Consider the following 10,371-nt stretch of genomic DNA (forward strand, 5'->3'; position numbering starts at 1 on the left):
TCTCTCCGCAGTTGTATACAAGATTCCACCATTGAAGGATTGTGAGGTTGGTCTTATAGGATAGGATATAACTGTTGACAATGGCAACAAGACAAGTAATCTATGATGGATAAGATCAACCTTACGTGGTTCAAACCGACTTAGTGTAGCAGTATGAGCGTTGTGTTACTTTCCCCCTCGCTCATTTTTGTTTATTGGTTGCTATGGTAACACTTCCGGTAATCATTGAGGCAGCCGGTACAAAAGCGTAGTCCACTCGCCGGCTCTTCCTCTGCTCCCATTGTCGCCTGTCACTTTTAGTGTGAGGTCACGTCTCCGATCGGTAGGTTCGCACACTTTACTTCGCTAATCGCTTAGTTTAGTTAGTATGCTTAAACTTGGCATTGTGTTATAGGGCGACTGGTTGGGTGCTGCTCCGTGCTGTGTGTGCACGCTGCTGTGGGTTGATCGGCAGTGGTAAGTGTCTCTCTCTCTCTCGCTGGTCGTTGGTTGGTGCTAGTGGATGGCTAACGCTAGTGTGGTCGCAGGTGCATGCTGGCAGCTGCCTGAAGCTCTCTTCCATTTCCTCTCGTGAGCGTTTGTTACTGCAAGAAGGTACGTCTGTATATTGTGAAATATTATCAACTTAATCATAACGTACGTAGCGGTTGTTAATAATGTTCTTTCGATTAGGTGATCTTAACCACCTAACGGCCGCTGCTGCTTTGTAGCCACTGAGTTTTGGTTCGTGTTGGTGGCCGCTGCGGGCTCGTGTGGCGTCATTCGGTGGCCGTCGGAAACGTTACCGCCGACTGCCAGTCCAAGCATACGCCGGGCCAAAGCGATCGTTCGGCTGCAGCTCCGCACGACTGTTTTTACCGGGGATTTTCCCCCTTATACGGAGCGAGTGTGTGTGTGTGTGGGAGAAAGTGTGCAATATTGTTTTTGGGTATTGTGTCTGGGTTAAATGGGATTTTGTTTATGTAATTTTATCTAGTTAATTTCAAGATTGTGTTTTGCAATTTAAGTAATTTGATTTTGTTTTGGTTTTCTTTCATTTTCTCTTTCCTTGTCAGTAGTGGAGTTATGTGATTTATTTAGGCCTGTGACCTGCCCGTGTTTAGTTCTGTTTTGCTTTTGTTTTGAATGTATGAATCCCCACTAATTTGTTATTATCCTCCTCCTGTTTCAGTTGCTGTAGGCCGGTGGTGGTGGTGCTGGTGGTCTGGTGGTGGCATCCTCCCGTCTTGTCTTGCTGTGTCCCTGGGAGCAGGTTTTCGTCACTGAGAGTGTCTGCCACGTGTGCTTGGTGATCATTGTGGTGTTTTTCTTTGGTGGATCCCTCCCCTGCCCTAGCCTTCGTCCACTCACTTTGGCCTCAGCCCTGTTAAGGTTCTTTTCCCCCCATTTTTTGTTGGTGTGAATGAGTTTTATTGAAGTTTTTAGGATTATTGTTTAATAAAAGAAACATATGTTAACTTGGAACCACGTCTCTTGCCCCCTCAGTAACCCGAACTGTGTGCCTTTATAATATTACCTAGTAATTCCCTGGGTGAAATTCCCGGGGTGGCGTTGTCGAGCTTCTAATAATTTCTTACTTTATCGCCTACCCGCGCCACAAACTTGGCGTTGTCGGCAGGATGTTACTGTAGAAGAAGGGCAGAGACGTGTGTTCTATTAGTTGGTTAATTATTATTATTTTTTTGTTGGCATTGATACAAAGCAGCAGTGGTTCGTTATAATAATCTCCAGTAATGGAGGAGGAAATGGAAGAACTGCGAGATTTGGTCGCACAGTTGAAAGCTGACAATGAGAGGCTGCGTCATGAGCAGGCCCCTGTTGGACCCGTCCCTAGTACCATGCCTTCGGCATCATCAGCGGCGCCTACTGCCACTGCCGGCGTCCCTGCAGCAGAGAGGTTAGTGTTTGTGCCTCGTGACAGGAAGTGCCCCATGTACAGGGGAAGATCGGGGATAGTGCTGAGCGAATGGATTGAGGAAGTGCAGGCATGTATTAGGGCTCGTCATTTGTCCTTAGCTGATCAGGCGTTCTTTCTCTTCGACCATCTAGAGGGGGAAGCACGTGAAGAGATCAAGTACCGTTCTAGTGTAGAGCGTGGGGATCCAGCTAGAATAATTGCCATACTTCAGGAACTCTATGGCTGTTCTGAGTCTTATGTAGCTTTACAGGGGGCTTTCTTCTCCCGGAAGCAACATGAGGGCGAAACATTACTGGAATTCTCCCTCGCCTTAATGAGCCTTATGGAAAGGGTAAGGCAGCGTGCACCCATCGCCATGCATAATTCGGAGGTACTGTTACGGGATCAGTTTGTTGAGCAGGTTCTAGATAGCACATTACGACGAGAGCTTAAACAGTTTGTGCGTAGACAGCCCATTGCTACGTTGCTTGACGTCAGGGGGGAGGCAATTAGGTGGGAACGTGAGGGTCAATCAAGTGCCGTTAGAGGCCGCAGTAACTCTGTCCCCTCCATCAGTGGCATTCAATATGGGGTCCAGGGTGCTCACCCAGTTGCTCGTGTTCCTCTGTCTTCAGAGATGGGTGAATTGAAGGAAATGTTGAGGCAGCAGCAAGAGCAACTTAATCAGCTAACTCAAACCATTGCTTTAATGCAGCGTCCTCCTCCACACAGCCATTCAGCGCAGCGTGGGCCTGTAATATGTAGACGCTGTCAGCGACCTGGTCATTTTGCTAGGGAATGTGATAGTGTGCGTGTCCTCCCTCGCTCTCAGTTTCCCTCACAAGCTTCCCGGCCCTCACTTAGGCAGCCAGAATCAGCTCCAGCTCCGGAAAACTAATACCCACCAAACTGCAGAGCCACAGTTTGGGTGGGGCCTCTACTGGCTCGAATGCTGTGCAAGGTGAATTGGTGGATGTATCAAAACTGGTTTCGTCTTGTCCCCATTTAGAGGTTGTCATGGGTGGAGTTAAGGTCCCATGTTTAATTGATACTGGTTCTATGGTTTCCACTATTACAGAGAGCTTTTTCTGCCAGCATTTTGAACCATGGGGTACAGAGCGTCTTAAATCATGTAACTGGTTGCAGCTTAGGGCAGCGAATGGATTGGATATTCCTTTCCTGGGTTACTTTGAGTTAACTGTTGAATTGTGCGGTAAGTTAATTTCAGAGTGTGGCGTCTTGGTAGTGAAAGACCCTCCCGGCAGTGCGTCCCTTCAGGTCCCTGGTGTGATGGGAATGAATGTGATTCGGAAATGTTACCAGGAACTTTTCGTGCAGCATGGTTCAGCATTGTTTGAGCAGTCTTCTGTCACTCAGGCCTCACAACCCCTCACACAGGCATTACAGAAGTGTCACCAAGTGACCACTCAGCTCCCTCCAGAGCTGACAGGAAGGGTAAAGGTCAGAGGTAAGCGTGCGTGCCGTATTTCAGGTGGTGTAATGAAAGTGGTAGCAGCTACTTGCGCAGAGCATTGTTCGGATACTACGGTGTTGTTTGAACCCCTTGACTCTGGTTTACCTGCTGGCTTGTTGGCTTCTCCATCTTTGGTTAGGGTGGTTGGGGGTACAGCATACATATCGTTAATGTTAGTTCCATCGAGGTATTGTTATACCCCCGCACTGTTGTTGGCACTTTAAAGCCGGTGAATGTCGTTAGCTTACCTGCAGGAGTCACTGAGGTTCCATCCACCGTTGCCACTGTAGCATCCCAGACGGCCCAACCTACAATGCAGGATCAGATTGAGGGTCTGGATCTGTCTTCCTTGTCTTTAGAAGACCAGGGTCAGGTGAGGCTCCTCCTGAGGAAATATACATCTGTTTTCTCTGCTCATGACAGTGATTTAGGTTGTACCTATCTAATATCCCATGACATTCCTCTTGTTGATGAGGCCCCTGTCAAACAACGGTATAGACGTGTCCCTCCTTCTGATTATGAAGCAGTAAAAGAGCACATAAATCAGCTTCTCGCTACGCAGGTGATCAGAGAAAGTAGCAGCCCCTATGCCTCCCCCATTGTGCTGGTTAAGAAAAAGGATGGAAGTCTACGTATGTGTGTTGACTACCGGCAGCTTAATAGCAAGACCAGGAAAGATGCGTTTCCGTTGCCACGTATCGAGGAGTCATTGGATGCGTTGACAGGTGCACGCTGGTTCTCCACCATGGACCTGACCAGTGGGTACAACCAGGTCCCAGTCACTGAAAAGGATCGGCCTAAGACTGCATTCTGCACTCCCTTTGGTCTCTTCGAATGGAACCGTATGCCATTTGGACTCTGTAACGCCCCCAGTACTTTTCAGAGATTAATGCAGAGAATCTTTGGTGATCAACAGAATCAGTCATTGCTTCTTTACCTTGATGACATTGTTGTGTTCTCGTCCACTGTACAGCAGCATCTTCAGCGGCTTGATGCAGTACTGGGTCAACTTCAGCAGGAGGGACTGAAGGCAAAGCTCTCTAAATGCACCTTTTTCCAGAGGGAAGTGCGTTATCTAGGCCATGTAATATCCGCTAATGGTGTCTCAACAGATCCATCTAAGATAGAGGCGGTGGCAAAATGGACGTCTCCCAAAACAGCCTCTGAGCTTCGGTCCTTCCTGGGATTTGCCAGCTATTACCGCCGCTTCGTGGAGGGCTTTGCCAAGTTAGCAGCTCCCCTTCATCGATTGGTAGCAGAGCTGGGAAATACCAGGCCCAAGCGGAGGTCCACATCGAATGCCATCGAGAACTGGACAGAGGAGTGCCGAGGGAGTTTCGAGGCGCTGAAGGCTAAGCTCACTACGGCCCCAGTGCTCGCTTTTGCAGACTTCTCTCTTCCATTCATCCTCGAGGTTGATGCAAGCCATGGTGGATTGGGAGCAGTGCTCTCACAGGAGCAAGAAGGCAAGGTGAGGCCCATAGCCTATGCTAGTCGAGGACTGAGGCCCACCGAGCGGAAAATGTCCAACTATAGTTCTATGAAGTTGGAGTTCCTGGCCCTTAAGTGGGCGATGAGTGAGAAATTCAGAGAGTACCTGTTGGGACATCGCTGCATCGTTTACACGGACAATAACCCACTCAGTCATTTGTCCTCTGCAAAGCTCGGTGCTGTAGAGCAGCGCTGGGCAGCCCAACTGGCCTCGTTTGATTTTGAGGTAAAATATCGATCTGGCAGAAGCAACAGAAATGCAGATGCTCTGTCCCGTCAGCACTCACCTGGTCCATCAGACTTCGAAGCCATGCTCCCCGGTACCCCGCTTCCCAAACCTCTCCAGCAAGCCCTGAAAATGAAAAGAACTGTGGTAACGCAAGCAACTGTGACCGTTTTGCCTCACCAAACACCTGCAGATGTCCGTGCCCTTCAACGAGCTGACCCTGTCATCCAGGAAGTCCAGAGGTATTGGGAGCAGGGGCGGCGTCCTAACTACGGAGAGCGGCAGCAACTCTCATCACTTGCACTCATTCTGCTGCGTCAATGGAACCGACTCGTAGAGAGGGACGGTATCCTGTATCGGCAGATTTTCCGCCCTGACGGCGCAGAGCCAATGTTCCAGCTGCTCTTACCTGCAGCTTTAATCCGGGAGGTGCTAAGCCAGGTCCACCAAGAGCATGGACATCAGGGTGTGGAACGGACCCTTGCGCTCCTACGCTCCAGGTGTTATTGGCCAGGTATGTCCATCGAGGTGGCACAGTGGTGCCAGGCGTGTGAGCGGTGCCAGTTTGCCAAAGACAACCAACTCACTGTACGGAACCCCATGGGACATCTGTTGGCATCCAGGCCAAATGAGATTCTGGCCATTGACTACACCCTGTTGGATCCTGCTCGAAATGGAATGGAAAATGTCTTGGTGATGACGGACATCTTTAGCAAATACACACTCGCCGTCCCCACCCGTGATCAGCATGCCACTACCGTGGCTCAGGTTTTGGTAGTGGAATGGTTTTCCAAGTTTGGAGTCCCAGCCAGGATACACTCCGACCAGGGACGGAACTTCGAGAGTGCCCTCATCCAGCAGCTTTGCAGCCTTTATGGCATTCAGAAGTCTCGTACAACACCATACCACCCAGCCGGCAATGGCCAGTGTGAACGATTCAACCGAACCCTCCACAACCTGCTGCGCACACTGCCTCCATCCCGTAAAAGAGACTGGACCTCCTGCCTCCCTCAAGTCCTTTACAGCTATAATACCACCCCCCATCGGGCAACCGGTGAGTCCCCCTTCTTTTTAATGTTTGGACAAGAGCCCAGACTCCCCATTGATTTCCTGTTGGGTAGAGTTCCGGACCCTGTGGCTGGAGCTGTTCATGACTGGATTCAGGAGCATCAGACCCGATTGCAGATGGCTTTCGATGGGGCACAGGAACGACTGAAGACTGTTGCAGCGCGTAGAAAGAAGGCCCATGATCAATATGTTCGAGGGGAACCCCTAACGGAAGTACAGCTGGTTTTACAGCGTGATTTCAGTGCCAGAGGCCGACACAAGATGCAGGACCTATGGGGCCCCACAGTGTACCGTGTCATCAAAGCACCTAAGGAAGGGGGAGCTGTGTATTCCATCGCCCCAAAGGAGGATCAGTCCAAAGTCAAGCACGTTCATCGTACCCTGTTAAAGGCTACGATGCTGCTGCCCGGGATTCACCTGCCCTGAACAGGCTAGTCTCCGATGATGAGTTGTCCTGTGAAAGTGATCTGTTTCTGGTTCCCGAAACTGTGTCTGTTTCAATCTTGCCAGCTACCAGAGCCATAGCAGAACCTCGAACCACCACTCAGCCAGGTCTTCCCATGTCCACTGTCATAGCTCCCGCTCACCCAAGCCCATCCATAGTGACTCCATCCACGAGTTCCTCTGACATCAGCAACATGGCATTACGGAGATCAGCACGATCAACCGCTGGTCAGCATTCCAATGTTTACCATATCCCAAGGCCGGTGGGGGATTTGGCATCGGGGGCTGCAAACTCTCAGGGTTCTGTATCACATGCTGTCACTGCACTTTTCAGGCCCTGGAGCTAGTTATGGTCTTAGTTCGTCGGGACGACGATACAAAAAGGGGGGGTAGATTGTAGCAGTATGAGCGTTGTGTTACTTTCCCCCTCGCTCATTTTTGTTTATTGGTTGCTATGGTAACACTTCCGGTAATCATTGAGGCAGCCGGTACAAAAGCGTAGTCCGCTCGCCGGCTCTTCCTCTGCTCCCATTGTCGCCTGTCACTTTTAGTGTGAGGTCACGTCTCCGATCGGTAGGTTCGCACACTTTACTTCGCTAATTGCTTAGTTTAGTTAGTATGCTTAAACTTGGCATTGTGTTATAGGGCGACTGGTTGGGTGCTGCTCCGTGCTGTGTGTGCACGCTGCTGTGGGTTGATCGGCAGTGGTAAGTGTCTCTCTCTCTCTCGCTGGTCGTTGGTTGGTGCTAGTGGATGGCTAACGCTAGTGTGGTCGCAGGTGCATGCTGGCAGCTGCCTGAAGCTCTCTTCCTTTTCCTCTCGTGAGCGTTTGTTACTGCAAGAAGGTACGTCTGTATATTGTGAAATATAATCAACTTAATCATAACGTACGTAGCGGTTGTTAATAATGTTCTTTCGATTAGGTGATCTTAACCACCTAACGGCCGCTGCTGCTTTGTAGCCACTGAGTTTTGGTTCGTGTTGGTGGCCGCTGCGGGCTCGTGTGGCGTCATTCGGTGGCCGTCGGAAACGTTACCGCCGACTGCCAGCCCAAGCATACGCCGGGCCAAAGGGATCGTTCGGCTGCAGCCCCGCACGACTGTGTTTACCGGGGATTTTCCCCCTTATACGGAGCGAGTGTGTGTGTGTGTGGGAGAAAGTGTGCAATATTGTTTTTGGGTATTGTGTCTGGGTTAAATGGGATTTTGTTTATGTAATTTTATTAAGTTAATTTCAATATTGTGTTTTGCAATTTAAGTAATTTGATTTTGTTTTGGTTTTCTTTCATTTTCTCTTTCCTTGTCAGTAGTGAAGTTATGTGATTTATTTAGGCCTGTGACCTGCCCGTGTTTAGTTCTGTTTTGCTTTTGTTTTGAATGTATGAATCCCCACTAATTTGTTATTATCCTCCTCCTGTTTCAGTTGCTGTAGGCCGGTGGTGGTGGTGCTGGTGGTCTGGTGGTGGCATCCTCCCGTCTTGTCTTGCTGTGTCCCTGGGAGCAGGTTTTCGTCACTGAGAGTGTCTGCCACGTGTGCTTGGTGATCATTGTGGTGTTTTTCTTTGGTGGATCCCTCCCCTGCCCTAGCCTTTGTCCACTCACTTTGGCCTCAGCCCTGTTAAGGTTCTTTTCCCCCCATTTTTTGTTGGTGTGAATGAGTTTTATTGAAGTTTTTAGGATTATTGTTTAATAAAAGAAACATATGTTAACTTGGAACCACGTCTCTTGCCCCCTCAGTAACCCGAACTGTGTGCCTTTATAATATTACCTAGTAATTCCCTGGGTGAAATTCCCGGGGTGGCGTTGTCGAGCTTCTAATAATTTCTTACTTTATCGCCTACCCGCGCCACATTAGGGTGGAACATTCTGGGGTGCTTTTTAACGTGCCCTGAGACAGTGTTTCCGGAGAGGAAGCTGTTAAAGGAGGACAAGTACAAGGAACAGTACATCAGCTTTATTGAAGTCATAGAAAAGGGTGACGCAGTGGAAATTCATGATGATGGGAAGAACGGACAAAAATGGTACATACCTCATCATTCAATTAAATTCAATTTTATTTGTATAGCGCCAAATCATAACATACATTATCTCAAGGCGCTGTACATAGACAACATCAAGGAGAGCAGAGAACCCCAACAGTTCACACAATGAGCAAACACTAGGCATCAGTGGAGAGAAAAAACTCCCTCTTAACAGAAGAAGAAATCTCTGACAGAACCAGACTCAGAGATGTGCAGTCATCTGCCTCGACCGGTTGGGGTGAAAGGAAAATGGGGGACAGAGGAGAGGTGGGAGAGAAAGGACAAGAGGGAGATGAGGTAGAGACAGAAGAGAGAGAGAGACCAGGAGCAGATACACTGTATCAAGTTACAAGTTTGTACAGTCAATGATTACATGTATATAGCAATACAATGTAATTTATATAAGCAGCAGCAGAGAGTGTTGAAAATTATACTGATATTGACTTTTAATTATCGCACAATATGATATGTATGACATGGATAGCCTCAAAAACTGGATCTTGATCCTGCAACCTGCAAGATGAGGATACAGAGCGAGAGAGAGGGAAGGATGACATAAAAAAAATCATTTTCATACCCTGAGTGTGAGAGAGTGAATGTGCGTCCGCCACAGGAAAATTCCCCAGCAGTCTAGGTCTATAGCAGCAAAACTAAGAGATGGTCCAGGTTTCACTGAACCAGCTCTAACTATAAGCTTTATCAAAAAGGAAAGTTTTAAGTTTAACTTTAAATACAGAGTGTGTCCGCCTCCCGAACTGTCATTGGAAGCTGGTACCACAGGAGAGGAGGAGCCTGGTAACTGAGGGCTCTGCCTCCCATTCTGCTCTTACAGACTCTGGGAACCACAAGTAAACCTGTATTTTGTGACCTAAGTGGTCTGTTAGGGTGATAATGTAAGACTAGGTCTTTCAGGTCTTACCTCATGGCATCATCCAAGAAAGCCAGACAAACTACGGGTGGTATTTGACTGTGCCGTCAAATACAAGGAAACCAGTCTGAACATCTGCTCAGGACCTGACTTAATGAACAATCTTAAGTGTGTCCTCCTTCATTTTCAGCTGCACTCCATCGCACTAATGTGCGATATAGAAAAAAAGTGAGATGGACCAAAACTACCTGTACTTCCTATGGTGGTAGAAAGGAGAGCTCAGCGTGCAGCCTCAAGATTACCGCATGATAGTACATATCTTCGGCGCAGCCTCATCACCGGGTTGCACAAACTATGGCCTGAAGCATCTGGCCATGGAGAACAGAAACCTAATACCCACTTGGCGCTCACAGTTCATAATGAGAGACAGTCAATGACAGGGTTGCACTGAACCAAGCAAGGACACCACTGAACAGGCTATATATTCAGCTCGAGCAAGAAGTCAGAGAACTTTGTGCAAAGGGTGGTCTTTGAGTTGTTTTGCAAAGCATGCATCATCTGAGCTTGCATCAGAAATTGCTCTTGATGACCTACGTTCAGAAAAGAGTGTTGGGCATCCAGTGGCACATTGAGTCAGACTGCTTGAAGTTCAGTGTCGATCTTAAGGATCGACCTGCAACACGTCATGGTATCCTGTGTGCGGTTGCCTCTTTATATAAAGACCCTCTGACTGATAATCTTCATCCACAGTGGGAGAATTGGAGAAAAGACCTAGTCAACTTGGAAATGATAACCATACCCCAGAGTTATGTACCTGCAAACTTTGGAAGAGTTACTAAACGAGAGCTACATCACTTCTCCGACGCAAGCACTAGCGGCTGTG

At 48.5% G+C, this 10,371-nt stretch overlaps 2 long non-coding RNA genes across 2 annotated transcripts; both read left to right on the forward strand.

The window, feature by feature from the left end:
* Positions 1-274: 274 nt before the first annotated feature.
* On the forward strand, positions 275-886 carry LOC122761708. The gene is made up of 4 exons (XR_006358618.1): positions 275-322; positions 395-456; positions 528-594; positions 673-886. It is a non-coding gene; the product is annotated as an uncharacterized LOC122761708 (long non-coding RNA).
* A 6,194-nt stretch (positions 887-7,080) lies between these two features.
* LOC122761709 lies at positions 7,081-7,642 on the forward strand. Its single transcript, XR_006358619.1, has 4 exons — positions 7,081-7,173; positions 7,246-7,307; positions 7,379-7,445; positions 7,524-7,642. It is a non-coding gene; the product is annotated as an uncharacterized LOC122761709 (long non-coding RNA).
* Positions 7,643-10,371: the final 2,729 nt, after the last annotated feature.

Source organism: Solea senegalensis, unplaced genomic scaffold (genome assembly GCF_019176455.1).
Source record: "Solea senegalensis isolate Sse05_10M unplaced genomic scaffold, IFAPA_SoseM_1 scf7180000014894, whole genome shotgun sequence".
Taxonomy (NCBI): domain Eukaryota; kingdom Metazoa; phylum Chordata; class Actinopteri; order Pleuronectiformes; family Soleidae; genus Solea; species Solea senegalensis.